Source organism: Thermobia domestica, chromosome 3 (genome assembly GCF_964235325.1).
Source record: "Thermobia domestica chromosome 3, izTheDome1.hap1.1, whole genome shotgun sequence".
NCBI classification, from domain to species: Eukaryota; Metazoa; Arthropoda; class Insecta; order Zygentoma; family Lepismatidae; genus Thermobia; species Thermobia domestica.
The window spans coordinates 302,802,353-302,821,454 of record NC_137456.1 but is presented as its reverse complement, the minus strand read 5'-3'; the positions used below and the strand labels follow the sequence as shown (position 1 = coordinate 302,821,454).

The 19,102-nt window shown below is 37.3% G+C and overlaps 1 protein-coding gene across 1 annotated transcript in view; it reads right to left on the bottom strand.

Annotated features, from left to right (window-relative positions):
• Nucleotides 1–17,241, bottom strand: part of LOC145681739 (uncharacterized) — a 121,185-nt gene extending 103,944 nt beyond the window's left edge. The window contains exon 1 of the mRNA XM_081753349.1: nucleotides 17,172–17,241. The gene's annotated coding sequence lies outside the window, so the exon portion shown is untranslated. The remainder of the gene's footprint in view (nucleotides 1–17,171) is intronic.
• Nucleotides 17,242–19,102: the final 1,861 nt, after the last annotated feature.

Here is a 19,102-nt window from a genome sequence, read left to right as displayed (position 1 = left end):
CGTCTTATCTTGGTGTCAGGAATCACCTCCCAAACGTTGTCGGTGTTGTTACTATGGAAACACCCTGCATATTCAGACTCATATAAAGTAATTGCATTTTCTATTCAACACCGTATTAAAATAGCATTCATCACCAATTTAGTGAAATTTCCCCCTGCATTTGGTGGAGAAGATTGTGATCTTTTGTAAGCATGGAATGAGGTACATAAACGGAAGTACATATATTTTAAACCTCCGTAAGGTTTTTATTAATGATATTGTTAATTTATTGTTTGTAGAACAAAGGTTAGAAACAGGAAAAATCAGACCAGTATTTTCAGTGCACGCGGGCATTTAAGTGAATGAAACTTTCATTGCAATCTGCAAGGAAAGTGAAATAACAAATAAAGATAGTATTTTTTGTTTCAACTTTGAAATTAACAATAGCAGACTGAGATACCTCCTCATTTCTTATTTGCTAGGTAATAGATATCTTCTTTACTAGTAAGATTTTATGACATCTTACAATACACATTAGCCATAATTGTTAAACATTTAGCAAATCTCTGACTTGCTTGTTACAAAACTATGCCCAGTTAGTTGCTGTACTTGATGTTTTCGGGCTTCTAAGAACCCTACTTGTCTCAATGGATGTAATGCATTTTTGCTTTTTTTTACAGTTTTAGCAGACATACGCAAATCTAAAAGTAATATCAATAATACTAAAAAGAACTTTCACAAAGGTTATGTGATTTCTATGTGAGTCATTTGTCACAAGAAATTGCATTCAATATTTATTTTCAGACAGAAGCAGAAAAAAGAATAGGGACGTCAACAGATTATAACCAAACGTTATCGTGGGCACAAATGAATAAAAATGTCTTCGTGGACCAACTGGAAAAGACAGATTGAAAGTCAACAAAAGGATATGTAAAATCAAAATGATGAATTGAATCCTCTAACATCACATAATTATAATCATTTTTTAATCATTTTTTAATCAAATAACATACAACGTTCAATGTAACAAATAACAAATTCCAGATTAAAATCAAGGTAAATTCAAATAATCTGCTTGTTATAATTCACACTGAATTCACACTAATTGACACTACATCTAAGGGGAAGAAAGTAATTACTTCCAAATTGTAAAAGGATTCCGTACAAATCAAACTTTCCAGTAAAATCAAGCAAGCTTTTTAAATGAAATCGCATTGTGTGTATTAAATTCCGAATTCAGAACTCACTCTTTTCATTCTATTTTTGAGTTTCGAAGTCACGTAATGTTAGCTCTATTTTCGACTAAGACACCTTGAAACCACATAATGAAAAAATTAATGAAAAGTAAATGAAAATCATGATATTTAAATCCTCGAAATCCAGTATTTCAGTGTAAAGTAGAGACGAATGCTGAATTGTCTCAAACGTTCAATGATAGCATATGTCAAAATGCTAAAGAGAACCAACTCACAAGGAAGGGTCACGCAGTGGCTCCGCTGAGATCCGAATGAGACAATTGTGTTTGCATTTGATATGCTATAACTAGATGAATCCCAAAGTTATACGTGCCATCGGGCGGAATATCGTGAGTTACAACATATTTTGTAATGTAAGAACTACAAAAAATTTACCTGGCATAATAGTTTGAACCGAGTCATTTGTTCGGAAACGGTTGGGTAAGTGGAAAACTCGGCCAACACGTACCCCATCATTTTCAACGACAGACTTTTTGGGGTAAAAAACTTTGTCCCAGGGTCCCTCGCAGGGTCCCAGACGGGGTCCAACTCAAAATTTGCAAATGGCAAGGGGGGTTAAGTTGAATATCATTTGAAAGCTGCTGTAAAATGAAAGAAAATGCAGCAAGTCTCGACTCTGTACAACAACCCTGTGCAAAATGGCGACAGGTCAAAGTGTAAACAAAAACTTAATTGAAAAGTCCATGGTCACCTCTATGAATCGAAAATGGTGAGACAAATATGAAAATAGGAAGGGAGTCTGGCATTATGTTCAAAGTACAACAATTTAAGTGAAAACGTCTTGTCCCAGGGTGCCCACATGGTCCCAGGTGGGGTCCAACTAAAAAGTTTCAAATGGCAAGAGAGGTTAAGAAGCTCATCGTTTGCAAGATCTTGTTAAATGAAAGTAGATGGAGCAAGTCTTGACTTTCTACGACAACCCTGTCCAAAATTGTGGCGGGTCAAAATGTAAATAAAAGCTTAATTGAAAAATATGGCCACCTTGAATCCAAGGTGCTTAAAACCTGTCATTCATAACAGTACAAATCTAAATCTCTATTTTTCTCTATTATATATTTAGAAATACTAGGAAGACTAAACAACAATTGAATTTCGATTCACTTCAACTATTAGTTCATTCGGTAACACATATATGGTTTCTTCTTAATGCACGTTCGTCACGGTTCTCTCGGCATTATTTACTTGAATATAACGAATATGCGATGAACACACAACTATGACTTCCTACTCATAGTTAAAAAAAAAAGTTGAATACCTTCGGGTATTTTTCTAATTTTGTCATACGTAGTTCATACAGAAAGAACTTGCTGCACCAGTAGGTTGGGGGCTCTATTGTAACGTATTCGTGATGGTTACATTTGTATGTCATTCGTTGGTTTGATCTCAATACTTCAAACAATACCAAATAAAAAAAATCATTTGCAAGATTGGAACAAGTAGTACCAAACATATATAAGTCATTTCAATACATCGAACTGCGTCAAACTTTGTTGGCTTGGTCACAGTATTCCAAGAAATAACATGTTTATATACAAACTCATTTTTCACGCTGGCAGCCATATTGGATTACAGATTATACTCTTTGATATTTTGTGGACTATTAACCATAAACGTTCACTTCTCCAACACCAGTGGTGTGAGCTGGATATGCGTTCGATACATAGTGCGGCATTTTGAACTCAAGATGTCGCGTTTTTTAACATTTTGCATATTTTAGTCACTTACTAATCAACATTAATGCCAAATTTGTTTTCCTAGCTTCAGCAGTTTGGTATGCTTATCCTTTCGATATAGGTTTTAAGCGGCCATCTTGGATTGTTTTCCAATTTGTTTACATTTTGACCCACCGCAATTTTGGACAGGGTTGTCGTAGAAAGTCGAGACTTGCTCCATCTTCTTTCACTTAACAAGAGCTTTCAAACGATGTCCTACCTCTCTTGCCATTTGAATTTTTTTAGTTGGACCCCACCTGGGACCATGTGGGGACCCTGGGACAAGACGTTTTCACTTAAATCGTTATACTTTGAAAATAATACCACACACCCTTTTCTGTTTTCACATTTGTCTCACCATTTCCGATTTATAGGGGTGACCATGGACTCTTCAATTAAGTTTTTGTTTACATTTTGACCCACCGCCATTTTGCACAGGGTTGTTGTAGAGAGTCGAGACTTGCTGCATTTTCTTTCATTTTACAACAGCTTTCAAAAGATGTGTCACTTAACCCCCTTGCCATTTGAAAATTTTGAGTTGAACCCCGTCTGGGACCCTGCGGGGGACCCTGGGACAAAGCTTTTTACCCAAAATGTTTGTCGTTGAAAAGGATGGGATACGTGTTGGTCGAGTTTTCCACTTACCCAACCGTTTCCGAACAAACGACTCGGTTCAAACTATTCTACCATGTAATTTTTTTGTAGTTCTTACATTACAAAATATGTTGTAACTCACGATATTCCACCCGTGGCACGTATAACTTTGTGATTCATCTAGTTATAGCATTTCAAATGCAAACACAATTGTCTCGTTCGGATCTCAGCGGAGCCACTGCGTGACCCTTCCTTGTCAGGAGACGGCCGATTGTGATTTTAGAAAAGTCACACTTTTACCTACCATCAGTAATGAATAAAAAGAAGAATCCTGACTTAGAATTTCTATTCTGTTTCAATTCTAGAAATTTATGAACCACGCCTTGGTTTTGAAGCAATGTCTTTAAACATTACAAGTAATGATCTCACATTACTAATACCAATATATTTAGGGGAGGTTTCTCTTCAAATTATCGATGGAGCATACTAAGAAAATAAAAAGAAATAGAAGATAGTAAGGATAGAAAAAAATAAATTGAAGAAAATATAAAACAGACACAACTTTTTTAAAACATGTATCTTTTCGATATAAACCTTAAATTTTCCTGAATTTCAGGTGCTGGTTGTATATAATTTATTTTACATACAAAACAGAAAAATCCTCTTTACAATCCTGTATTTTAAAACTTAATCAATATGTTCAATAATGCTACTGAAACTTGTGTTTTGCATTGCGAGTGTACCTCTAAAGATAGCTGTAGCTTTGTGTTTAAGCACTTCGCTCCACAGTTAGTACTTCATATGGTATCACAAGTATCAAAACACAAGCACTGACGTGACGATCTTTCTTTGCTCTCGACAACTTCTATCACGTCTCTTAAAAAAATTGTTTTACCACTCTTACGAGTAATCATGAACCTTACGGCGCCTGTAATAAAGAGCACTTATTTACTAGTATTTACGGTTTAAATATCGATTTCAAAACAGAAAAACAACTTATATATATATATATATATATATATATATATATATATATATATATATATATATATATATATACAGATGGTGATCAGAAAAATGTTAACCCCTGTAGTTGGCAACACTTCAGATGTATGGGTTGGCAGTGGTGTCGTGGCGCCCGCAGCGCCGGACCGCTGGTGGTGGTGTGTTAGGTCGGTATCCATACTACGTCAGGCGCAGTGGAACAGCAGTGTCCAGTGGCTGCAGCAGACGGAGGTAGTGTAAAATGGGAGACCTCTCAGATTTTCAAAGAGGGTAAATTGTTGGTGCTCGGTTATGTGGAGTGAGTGTGACGGCAGTGGCTACTATGTTAGGTGTGTCGCGTGGGACAGTGTCAAAGGTGATGACGGCCTACACAACACACGAGAAAACCACATCGGGGAAGCGGAAAAGTGGGCGGAAGAAAATCATGAGTGACAGGTCACGCCGGGTATTAAAGCGCATTGTCACGCAGAACCGTCGTGCCACTGCGGAGCAAGTGACGGAGGAACTCAATCAGCACCTCCCTCACGCTGTTTCGACAATCACAGTCCGCCGCGAATTACATGACATGAACATACGGGGTCGTGTTGCACGAGCCAAACCGCTCATCAGGGACCATAACGCTTTCGCACGCCGCAAATAGTGCCGCGACCATGCAACTTGGACCGTTCAGGACTGGAAACGTGTGATATGGTCGGATGAGTCATCCTTCACCCTATTCCCAACCACGGGCCGTGTTTATGTGTGGAGAACGCCCAAAGAAGCTTATGATCTGCAGTGTCTCCGCCCAACTGTGAAACATGGCGGCGGCTCGGTGATGCTGTGGGCCGCCATATCATGGTTTTCATTGGGTCCTGTGGTCACACTTAGCGGACGAATTACTGCCATCGATTATGTCGCAACTATAGGAGACCACTTGCATCCTATGGTCCGGATGTTGTTCCCGGACAATGACGCCATCTTCCAGGATGATAATGCACCCATTCACACAGCTGGCGTGGTTGCAGCGTGGTTTGAGGAACATCGGGATGAAGTGCAACACCTCCTCTGGCCCGCCCAATCCCCAGATCTCAACATAATTGAACATCTGTGGTCCGTCTTGGAAACACGACTCCGGTGACGATTTCCACCTCCATCCTCTCTCACAGAATTGGCCGATGCTCTGCACGAGGAATGGTGTAAAATTCCACTTGCTACCATTCACGACCTCTATGCCTCCATCCCACGTCGCATCAAGGCTATTCTGAAGGCGAAAGGTTGCCCGACCAGGATTAATCTGGTAAGTTGCAATTTCGTTCAGGTGTTTCCATTTTTCTGATCAACATCTGTATATGGTATTGTTAAATAAGTATTAGAACTCAGGGCAGGTTACTCCTGCCACTGACGCAAGAAAAAAGTTCCCTAGAACTTTCGGCTATCGGACATAGTTTCGGATCTACAAGATACCGAAAGCGTGGGAAAATAACTTTCGGACGCCAGAGTTCGTAAACTATCCAACGTAAAGAGGGCGGGTAAAAAATTCACTGAAGAAGTCATACTTGCTCTATTGAATTTTGCATGTTTCACAATCCTACCATGCACGCGCAAGGAATTCCCTAAATAAACGTAGAGAGTCCCGGATAATCTGCCAAACGGAATTTGCTCTAAATGAAATGAATTGATAGGATTTCCACCAGGTAACAAAAATTCGTTAGTATCATGTCGATATCTTAAACAAATACAAAGTGACGGACAATTTCATCCCCGTTGTGTGTGGTTACAAAATCGCCAGGTACGGATGCTGGCAAACAGTGACGTTCTGAGTATTAAGTGTAGCGAATTTGTAGTCAAATGCTCTACAAAGACATACGGAGTGTCAGTAGAGCATAACAGATGAAGCAAGGTGATTCATATGTGTGGAAACATGTAAGGAAAAATGCCGAGAAATGCACTTATAATCTATAAGCGTGAGTTTAAAGCGTCGTAAATGTAAGGTATACAACAAGAACATGAAAGTCATTGCCAATTCACCAATAATATTACATCAAAACCGATGGAATACGTTCACATTTGCATACTAATAAGGATGCAACAACTGAAGCCAAGGGGACTCAGAAAGAAACTGGGGAAACTAAAGGAATGTCACTAGTGCGATCGCATGATCTATATTTAAATGTGGCCAATGTGAATGTCGATATCGACATGTAGCTAATGGAAAAATGTTAACACTTCCCACTACAGCTGAGATATAGTCCCACGTGAAAAAAAATAGGAAACTAACTTTGTACATTCTGCTATTACACTTGGTTCGTATTGTAGTGCAATATAAAAAGTACACAATTATATCAATGTCCCACCTATACTGCAACACTGTCCCACGCTCGAAACATAGGAGAATAACTGTAGTATGTTCTAGTACACATAAGTCACATTATGGTACAACGTAAATAGAACACAATTGAATCCATGACCCTCTTCGTCTGAAACATTGTCTCACACTCGAAACATGGGAAATAACTCTCTAAAAGACTGGTTCAAATTCTGTTACAGCTTGAAAGTAACAACATATTAGCAGTTCCCACTTCTTCTGGGACAATATTACGCACTCAAAATATAAGAAAATAAAGCCGCAAATTTGTACAGTGCACATTGCAACGAAGAATTAGTAAAAAAAAAATCGGCACAGGTCCCACTACCGCTAGAATAGCATCAGAAAGAAAAGAAAATGAACTGAAGAAAAGGGGACTCATAGAACAATTAACAATTAGAAAACAATTAAGAATAAGCTTCAGGATCTGCACAATTTGTAGTTTCTACCATGTACTTAAAGAAACTATGCTGTGCGGAGAAAGCTTCACAAATACTATAATATTCAAGGACGTTGTTGGAAGTATTCGCTATTGACATCAATACTAAGGTGACACCGGCGAAGCACAGCTTGTCTAGTAGGTGCAAATCCATGTGACATATCACTAGTGGTAACATCAGCTTCATTGATGCGAGCAACGAGGTCCTCAGCACTTTCCACAGAGGTGTCATACACAAGCAGTTTCATTTCCCCCACAAAAAGAAATCCACCAGTGTGAGGTCGGGTGACCGAAGTGGTCGTTGATGAGGTCCACACCTGCCAATCCAGTGATATCCAAAAGCATTGTTGAGTACGACCCTGGTTTCCCGGTCAAAATGTGCGGAGGCACCGTCGTGCTGAAACCAAATACGCTGTCTATTTGCGAGCGGCACGTTTTCTAAAAGATCTGGCAATACATCCTGAAGAAACACACGATAATTCCCACCATTCAAGGTAGTAGGCAAAATGTACGGGCCTATCAAATGGTCACCTACGATTCCACATCACAAATACACTGCAAACCTGTGTTGATGATGGCGCACAAGTACTGAATGGGGATTATCCGTATCCCAGACGTGACTGTTGTGGCTATTGAAGACGCCATCTCTAGTAAATATGGGCTCATCCGTCCACAACGCTGTTGTTGGAAGATCTGGAATGGCATGTGTTTGTTGCAGACACCATTGATAAAAATCCATCCGCTGGGGAAAGTCGGTAGGTAGATTTTGCTGTACTTTCTGCTATATGTATGGGTACAAACCCTCTTCCTGAAGAACGCGGAACACATTAGCATGATGGGTTTGTCTCGGCTGAGCAATAGCACGCGTGCTAGTGTCAGGATCGTCCCATATCGCATTCAACAACTCCTCTTCAAATTGCACAGTCCGTACAGTGCGAGGTCTTTCACAATCCCACTTACGAGGTAGTAGCGAGCCAGTTTCACGCAGTCGAGCATCAAGTCGTGCCAAAAGTGTATGTGTTTGGAGCTGTCTATTTGGAAAGCGTTCCTGATACATAGGGCTTGCTTGATGGCTGTTTTGGTGTGCCTCCCAGTAGATGAGATACATATCGGCAAGCTCGTGGGAAGAGTATTCCGCCATTATCCTGTTCCAGAGCTGATGAACACGGGAGGGGGTAAATTTACGTCCCAGTGACAGATGACGACTAGTTTGATTCTCACCCAGGTAATATCACATAGGTGTTCACACACAAACCCAAAAGGAATACCGAAATACGCACTCCTTGGCGCAATTCAACGAACAAACACAAGCCAGACTAAACTCAGAACAGGAAAACGAAGGACGTACAAGACGATCAACTGTCGACCAAAAACAGTTGCTGGGTGTATTCAACAACGCTAATACGTCACAGAAGACATGGGTAAACTTCCCATACCACTAGTGGGGCTTTCTGTATTACATAGCTGAAATCGTTATCAACCTATTCCGACTACATATCGTCATTTTCAGATGCAGTTCTTCAAACATCCTATTATGATTATTATGATTATTATTATTATTATTATTATTATTATTATTATTATTATTATTATTATTATTATTATTATTATTATTATTATTATTATCACCTTTGTGGTCGTTCCTTTCATGGTAGCAATTTCACACCAAGCTGTCATTGAGTCGTACGGGACCATCAGAATGGAAGGCTTTTATTCTTTCTCATGTTTGTGGAATGACTTACCTCGGCAATCACAACAAATTGTGCTGAAGTTGATGTGGAGTTCTGGATGGTTCGATTCGAAGATTTCAGGGCAAGGTGAAGCTCGTGGTTTGCCAATGCCTTCCGCGGGATGATCAAGACTTTCTACAGTTTAACATAGGATCCTTACCACTTGTGTCCCCACCCCGGACTACTTGATTACAAGCAAGAAATATCCCTCGAAATGCCTGGACGCGTTACCTGTCATCGTGTGTGTTTTCTCCACTTTCTTCGTTTGCTTATGTTAGGGCGTTTAGTGTCTCTTTCAGCGACAGGGCTAGGCACAGATTGAATCTACAGTTTAAAATGAGATCCGAACGACTACTCGGGTTTTTGAATCTGAGACCGTGGGCTCCCAGCAGGATTTGAAACTGCGACCACGCGCGTGAAAGCGAGATCTGAAGCCCTGAGGCTACGAGGGATCCTCAATTTCTTTATATTAATTTCTTTGAGTAGTACCCACTTTCTTTGGCAAGCGCTCTTGTCAGCTTCCCGATATGCTAGTGTATTTCATTTTGCTATTCCTACTGCACAGTCGTAAACAATCAGAGCTTTCAGACGTTTTTTTCTGTTTCAGACGTTTTATTTTCCATTTGTACGGTGTTCAAGCAGTAGTGTTGCATGTGCCAAATTCCTTCATATTCCTCTTTGTCCTGGCATGCGCACTGTGCCAGATGCGAATTTCTGGAGGTATTTTCCTATATTTCGAGTAAGTCATATTACCCAGAAGACGGAGGACAAGATACAAGTTTCCTACTTTCACGTTCTACAGAATTTGAACCATGAATTAAGAGATTTCTTTTCATATGTGTCGAGTGTGGGACAACATCTCAGAAAAGAAGAGACATTGATACATTCGTGTTCTAGTTACGGTCCACCAGAAAGCGCACCAGATGTAATACCAGAATTAAGAACGTTAGTTTCCTATTTTTCCCACGTGGGACAGTTTCTCAGTGGTAGTGGGACACGTTAATATTTCTCCATTAGTTACATGTCAATATCGACATACACATTCGCTGTAATTCAATATCGATCATGCAATCCCACTAGTGACATTCCTTCAGTTTTCTCAGTTCCTTTGTGAGTCCCCTTGCACAATGTCAACTTGGCTTCAGTTGTTGCATCCGTATTAGTATGCAACCTTGAACCTATTGCATCGGTTTTGAGGTAATATTATTGGTGAATTGGCAATGACTTTCATGTTCTTGTTGTATTCCTTACATTTAGAACGCTTTGAATTCATGTTTACTGAGTATGAGTGCATTTCTGGGCATTTTTCCTTACGTGTTTCCACACATTGAATCACCCTGATTCATCTGTTGTGCTCTACCGACACTCCAAATGACTTTGTGGAGCATTTGACTACAAATTCGCTACACTTAATATTCAGAACGCCAATGTTGGCCAGCATCCGTACCTGGTGATTATGCAAGCACACACAACAGACATGAAGATCTCCGCCATTTTGTAGTTGTTCCAGATATCGACTTAATACAAACGAATTATTGTTACCTGGTAGAAACCCTATCAATTCATATCCATTTAGAACAATTTTCATTTGGCAGATTATCCGGGACTCCCTACGTTTATGTAGGGAATCCCTTCCGCGTGCATGATAGGATTGTGAAACATGCAAAATTCAATACAGCAGGTACAACTTCTTCAGTAATGTTTTTACCCGTCCTCTTTACGTTGGACAGTTTACGAACTACTGGCGTCCGAAAGTTATTTCCTCACGCTTTCGGTATCTTGTAGATCCGAAACTATGTCCAATAGCCGAAAGTTCAAGAGAACTTTTTTTCTTGTCTCAGTGGCAGGAGTCACCTCCCAAGAGTTGTAACACTTATTTTCCAATACCCGATATATATACTGCATATATACCTGGTGATTCAATAAGAACGTACCAGGCCTGTATCGCAGCTAATACTGCACGTAATACCACTTTCCATTGCAAATTTTGAAATTACCACCGTTGGAGGTATTCACGAGACGCCATTGGCCTCGCTACTATTTTTATTGCATTCTACACATAGGATTTGGTAATTCGATTTTTGGTTTGAAGGATCAACGTGTGGTATTAGCTGTGATATAGGCCTGGTACTTTCTTATTGAGTAACCCGGTATATATATATATATATATATATATATATATATATATATATATATATATGTGTGTGTGTGTGTGTGTGTGTGTGTGTGTGTGTGTGTGTGTTTGTGTGTCTAGTATGGCGCTAAATTCGTTGTAAAAAAGGAGAGGAGTGATTCCTGAGAGGAAAACAAAAACGGTTCCAATAAACTAAGGCGAAAACCCCATCGTTTACGTGTTATAGGCTGCCGAAAACATGAAAAAATGAATTTTGAAGGTCCATAACTCCAAAACTACGGGATTTACTGTCGTCGTGTCAAGACTTCACTTAGGAACTAGTATCTGCTCTATCCAAAAATACATGTTTAGAATCCTAAGGCACTCACGCAACAATTTTTATGGATGTACTTGGAGAGTACTTTATATCACGTGCGCGTAGTCAAACTCACTCTATAAAAATTCTTGTGGAAGCATCTCAGGATTCTGAAACACGCATTTTTGCATAGGGCACATACTAGTTCCTAAGTAAAGTCTTGTCCCATCTACGATAGGGCCCATAGTTTTGGAGCTATGAACCTATAAAATACATTCTTTCATGCTTTTTAACTGCCTATGCATATGCTCACTCGGGCACACGCTCACTTACCTTAACCAGGCTTGAGCTCGCGATCACTTTTCTCAACTGGGCTCGCTCTCATACGGGCTCGAACTCAATTCTCTCGAATGGGCTCGCGCTCACTCATCCTAAATTGGCTGGCGTTCATTCGGAGACCTGCTCACTTTTGTCCATTGAGCTCGCGCTCACTCGGACTCGAGCTCACTTATATCATTGATTCTCGGGCTCACGTTCAATTATTGAGCCCGTATCCCGGCTGAGGATGAGTGCCGAGTTCGTGAGATTCGAGCTAGCGAGTTTTGACATCTATGACGAAAACAGCGCATACATGGTCCGCAATGCACAACTTTTCCCAGAACAAACCTTGTACAATTCTTGACATCTAAATAAATGGTATTGCGCTTCTATTTTAATATTATGTTCTTTTTATAAGTCAAGTAATTTTTTCCGGTTTTGTATATACATATATTGGTATACAATCATTCCCTTCATATCTATTCCGTCTATCAAACCGAGACTTGTTTTACTCATATTTTAATCTTTATAGTATTTCTGAAGATACATTTTGATTGTGTGCTTTTATCTGGGGCTACTCCAAAGTAGGCCAAATTTGATTTAAGGTATCTTTGGAAGGAATTTTCCCGACATTATCCCAAATCGAAGTGTTCTAATATGGGTGCCAATACATAGCATCTTTGGAGAACTTGTTTTATGGTGAAAAGAATGAACTATAAAAGATGACTTTCGAATGTACAGTGTTGATGCAATAGCTTTCTCACTGCGAGTCTACAAGGTTTTATGGTAACGGGATTAATGGGCTCCAGGGACTTACTCCATTTCCCATGGCGCCTAACCTTTAGTGCATGAACACGTTTTTGGAATGTTAATCGAATAGAGTAGGTTTTATTCGGATGTCTAGATGACACGTTCATGTCTGTTCCTTTTCAGATCCGCATGTCATTTGAATACGGCAATGCGGATCCTGGATTGTGCTTCCCTTTCGAGACATTTTTCATTAAAGTTATTTATAAATTTACTATGTACACAAAACACACTTTCTAAAACCGTTCCCGCAACACACATACACAAAAGCAAAAAAACACATATTCTCTCGATATATCCGGAGCTCGTATCCGCTTTTACCCGAGGATATATCGAGTGCACGCATACAGTTTCTTTTTGGCACACGCGGAATGCCGACGTTCCTGTAGGAGTCCTCTGGTCCAGAAGATGCATAGCTACACTATTGTAAACGTCATTCCAATTTTTTCTTCCTGTTTCTTTGTTTTGCTTACAATTTTAATCACATGTCTTAGTATATTTTTCTCTTTTTATTTATGATTAGTCGTTTGTTATTTTGCTTAACATCCTATATTCCTGCTCATTAACTATAATTTCTTTTATTTCTTTCCTTTTTATTTGATCTTTTCCCTCAAGCCGTTCTTGCACTAATGGCCAGCATGTTGTGGTGTGCCTATTTCTTCTCATTGAGATCTTGGATGCTCTAATTGTCCCATTTTGCGTGACACGTGACATACAAGTTACACTTCCTGGTGGTTACACGTCAATTTTGATAAAATGTGGCAGGTAGATACTACACACGAAATAAACGAATACTGTTTTTTTTTTATTTTCTGCGAAAAAAAAACTGTTTTAGGGGTAAAAGCCCGAACCAAAAATTTGAAAGTTACGCCTGAAAGGTGAAAACAAGTGCACCAAAGTTAACGAAATTGTGCACAGTTATTTTACACGTAAAGTACAGTCGCAAACTAGAAACCAAAACAACGAGAAACACTCCAGTGTCAAAATTCATTAATACACTAGTACATCATCTGCTAATTGAGCACAGTGCACGGAAAACAAAGATCACATGACTAAGAATACATTAATAATGTTTCATGCTACATTTCTTCACTTTGATACTATATAATTTTCCATTTAATTAGAGAACCCGTATAAGCTAATTCTGTAATGTAGGTATTTAACCACGACATATAAGTGGTTTACAGGAAGCTGAATATATATTGAAGTATCAGTTGTTTTTCAAACAAAGGATATAAGCGTACACTCAAGGCCTATTCACAATTTAAACATTAATTATCCTCTAAGACATCAAAGAGTGTGCAACTGCTGGGTTCGATTTTTAATAATTGTTGTTCTTATCATTTTATCTACGAATTTTTTAACTTATTGAAACTATTACGACATCCGAGCACATAGCTTGGAGAACATTTTTATACATACAATTACAATTTGAAATATGACAATCAATTTTCCGTTCCCTATTTACTGCTTTCTTGCAAAATATATATTTAATAAAGCATTAGTAAATACTTTGTAAATAAATTCGGAAACCACACACATGACGTCGAAGCAAAACGGTAAAAATATCTAAAATTACACTAACACAGTTCGACACTGCTTTTGCTATCTGCTTCAATAACAGATCTCAATAAATGTTACAGAAATGTTTAATGTTACAACATACCCGTTCTTGTGTGACATTGATAGAGGAAAGTTTTAGATGTAAGGCAACAACATCTTTGACCAATATCTCAAACGTAACTGGTAATTCTACTTATTCGTATTCATTCACAAAGTTCTGGATCATTAGCTCTCAATCATAGGCTGTTGTGTATTACCGTTCGCGCAATCATCTGGGCAGGCTCAGTAGGTGCAGCACAAACAGACTAATAGATTAAGCGATTGTGGAGCATTACTCTATAGTGTTCTTGAGAATAATCAATGAGGGAAATACTACTACGACTTCTGGTCATAAGTGATCAAAAAATATCTACGCTTCGGAATCTTACCACCACCTAACACACACATAAAAGCAATTACGTTATGTCTTTTGTACATTAGGTTCTGAACCACCATTGTATTCATTGTCAAATCAGATAAGCACCTTAGAAATTGATTGTTCAGAAATGTTCTAATATAAAATTGTTTCCTTACGTTTCCATAATTATATCACACTATTGATTCATTTTTTATCTTCTTTCTGCTACATCGAAGTATTACAGTTCAGGTCTAGTCAATGTTTCACTCCTTAGTAGGCGCCAAAGTCTTAGACCAGGTTTTCACAATGTGTAGTCTACTGTACATTCTACCTATAATATATCGAATTAATATATTTTTTACTAAATCGCGGCACAGAATTCGGAGAAAATTTCGTTATGTAGAATTAATATCCAAAAGAGATCGATATTTTTCTTTCATAATTTATTGGTTTATTGTAAAATAGTTAGTTAAGGATAATACTATTTAGTAGACCTACTTTTCATACAAATAAGCAATCGAAATTCGAACAAAATTTCTGACCCAGAGATAGATACTACGGAATTCTCAGTAATTGATTATTTTGAAACAAAAGCAATTTGCTTCTGATAAAAAAAGTATTTAATAAGTTATTATTATTATTATTATTATTATTATTATTATTATTATTATTATTATTATTATTATTATTATTATTATTATTACTATTATTATTATTATTTATTATTATTATTATTATTATTATTATTATTATTATTATTATTATTATTATTATTATTATTATTATTATTATTTGTGTTCTGCCTTTTGGCAGTCCACAAACTAAAGATTGTTTTTCTAATTGTAAACTTGACCGGTAAATGTTTTTTCCACCTTTCTCAAACTCCAGCTTCCTCTTTCAACTCCCAAAATTTTCCTTCAGTTTTTAAATCACCGGTCCATTCTGTTCAACATTTTATAATGCAATGTGCTAACTTTGCGTAATCTTCTCTGTGTATCGAATAAAGTGGAAAAATCCCATATTCTTCGTGAAATCATGTGAAATTTCTATAACAGTCTTGTAAACCGTGGTATAATATTCGCTGAAATATATATAAAGTCTATTTATATTTATAAAGTTTGGTTCTATTCAGGAAAATATGTATATTTATTCATTTATCTTCATAATGTAGGAAATGAGTAGTGAATGCATTTCTGTGAGGTTCAGCCGATCTGTAGGTATTTATCCTGATCAGAGTATTGTTTCAGAGGGTTACATTTATGTTGCATTTATCAAACCTGCATAGTACAACTAGGACACTATTCTAATTTTCCAGGAATTTACAGGCGTTTTACAAGCGTCTTGCACATACGATCCAGGGTGCAGTGGGAGCTATTTATCGTCGGTGAACGGGCCAAGTAACGTATCTTATTTTTTTTTCAAATTTCTCTGTTGAGCGATGTAGAATGTCTCGTTTAATGATATGTATTTCTACGCATTTCAAAATATGTCAATTACAAAACCTTTATATCTCCTTTAATGTAAGAATTCAGTTCCTCAGTGCGTGGGTGCCTCAGTGTTAAAACGTTCACTTCTTGTGCATGGTGGCCCTGGTTCGATCCCCAGGTGGTATAACTTCATGTGAAATTTGTGGTGAACAAACACGGCATACGTGGGTTTCCTCAGGGTTCTTCCGTTGCCTCCCACTTTGTTCATTCCACCATTTCATTCATATCTCATCATTATGTTTCCTCTCCTCCCAGCATAACCGTGGGAAGCAAAAGTTAAATATTTCAAGTTAGACCACTTCGCCCCTTCACCGACGATGTTCGCTTGGCTTGGTTTTGTGATTTAAGCGTTCCTTTTTATCGGCTTTGCTATATGAGAAGAGGGACTATCGGTTAACGAATATCTTAGTCACGCTTATTCTCAGCCGGAATATCAACTTGATTCATAACATATGTAAATTTCACATTTTTATCCCACTGAGATAACAGTGGTTTGCATGTCCTTTTCGTTGTATCTAATCATAATAGGAATCCTTTTCACTTGCCGTGCTCTTCGTTTCATGTCTCTAGGCCAATTATGCTTTTAAATTAGATTTTCCTAATAATTATATCGTGATGAAGTTCTTAGTTCTTTTTTAAACGAGTCATTCATGTAGAACTTATAATATTTAGTGCAAAGAGTTTGGTAAACAAAAAGGCAAAGGACCTGGCAAGATAAACTATATATTCAAATGACACTTGTTATTATCACTGTTAGATACCATATATGAACGTTTCTGTAAGGAGAAGTAACACTAAAGTTACAATTGTACGTGTTTCAATCCTTTAGCTTTCCCCTATTCGCAATATAGCTAATAACGTGTTTTTAGCTAATAACGTTACGTAATCAGGAATTGTCATTTGTAACATACTTTGTTATAGTAATTAAAAATAATTAACATTGTAAGTTAATATAAACAAGCTGAAAATATAACGAGCAAATCTAGTGTGATAGATGGTGTACCACTGCACACCTTAGAGTTTCTTAGCATTAATGATTTCATATAAAAATAAAGATGATATGTTAAAGAAAATGTGTATTCTAGTTTGTGAAAACTAAGAGTAAACATACCTTAACCTTGGCTGCGCAAGTGTGAGAATGAGTAAGATAACTATTGGAATGAATATATCAGCTTATAAACATATCACACCAACCACTAAATTTAATTCCTCGCTTTACAAAAGTTTCTGAAGCAACTAATTTCAATTTCATACAATATTGTCTGTTCAATGTAAAGTGAAATGTCATTTTTTCTGCAATAACGTGACCAATAACATATATATCATTTATGAATTATATTAATGAAATGTCATTAAATATACGACATGATATATTCAAACTCTAAATGAGCGCAGTACGTAAGATTTAGTTTGAGAGGGGAAATTATTGAATAAATGTAATTAAGAGTATTTTAACACATAATCCGGATAATGTTTCAAGTTTTCCGTTTTAAATTTATTACTGCATCTGTAGTTAGTGTGTCACACAAGATTTTCCTATACACCAAGAAAAGAAGAAGTGGCACAATTAAATTACCTGAATATTCACAAGATACAACTACATTAGTATGTCTTATTTGAAACAGAAACGTGTTGTTTAACATATTTAACGTGTGTTTCAACCAACAGAGCAAGTTGTTTACTAATCTAAGTTTATCATGTTGTGAAATGAAAAAGTAGTTGTTGCTAAAAAAATTCTTTAGAGCTTCGGTCGCTTTGTTACAGTATTGGCTATAATATATAATTGCATACTGTTGAAAATGCGTACGTATTATCACTTGAAATGATTGTTTGATTTTCTCTTTCCTAACACACATTTCTTCTTGTACGTGCGAAAACTGCGTTATCACAGCTCCGATTTAGTGGAAATTCGCTTTGGTTTTAATTTCGTTCTTAACTCTTTATTTCCATTCTGTTTTAATTATCAATATGTACGTATAAGTTGCATCATGATGTTCATTTCTGATATATGACTAATATATGCGTATATGGTGTAATGTTCTGTCCTTTAGTTTACAGAACATTAACATATTTTTTTCCTTTTATCAAAATTGACCACATGTACTTTCATTATTCGCCTCTCAACTGTCAGGAAGCTAAAAGAGAATTAGATATATAAAATTCTGTTTTTACAAAGGTCAACATTAATTACTGCCTTCATCACTTTTTCGTTTCATTTATGGTCGTTGGAACATTTTCATTTACCGAAGACATCCCTTAAGCTAACTTATCATTTCGTTCACCCATTCTCCAATAACAATGGCATACTTGAGCTGTAGTTTAATCTTTTTTTTCCAGGTTCTTTCCTTTGTTTTTCTTTATCTCTTTTAGCTTTGTTCTCTTGCTGCAATGTGTAATCTTTCCAATTAAAACTACTCTTGCAAAACTCAGATGAAGCTAAAGTCCAGCGCATCTTTGTATTTTGAAACGGCTTGAAAAAAAATGACGAAACTTTGGATTTAACTAATGTTTGTGGGGACACACCAGATTGTCCTACTTGGCATCATGACAACAAGTTTTTAGCCCTCCTTTTCTTCAAATTCAATACTTTAAATATGAAGGTGTCCATACAACACATTATTTTACACTAGAATTTCACAAGGAATTCGAATCAGAAGTTATTTTTGTTAACATTAATTAGTAATGAATAGTTATGAAGTAAACATTGCATGTGAGATCCTATGAGATGTGTTCTATATGTGCTCCGTAGTGTGCTACCTAATAATGAAATGCATTTTTCTAGTAATGTTGGACACCTAATAGCACTTCCGGTTGTCACTGTCTTATGCGTGCATGATTCGCTGTTCGAGATGTCGGAGATCTTTTCTTGATAAACAAGTGATTTGAGATGGGCCCATGGAGAAAAGTAAAATGAAATGAAGTCTTTAAGATTAACTTCCCACGGTTGTGCCAGTTAGGCTAGGGGAGACGTTGATTATGAGAAATGAGAGAAATGGTGGAATGAAGAAAGTGGGAGGAAACGCGAGAAGCCCGAGAAAACCA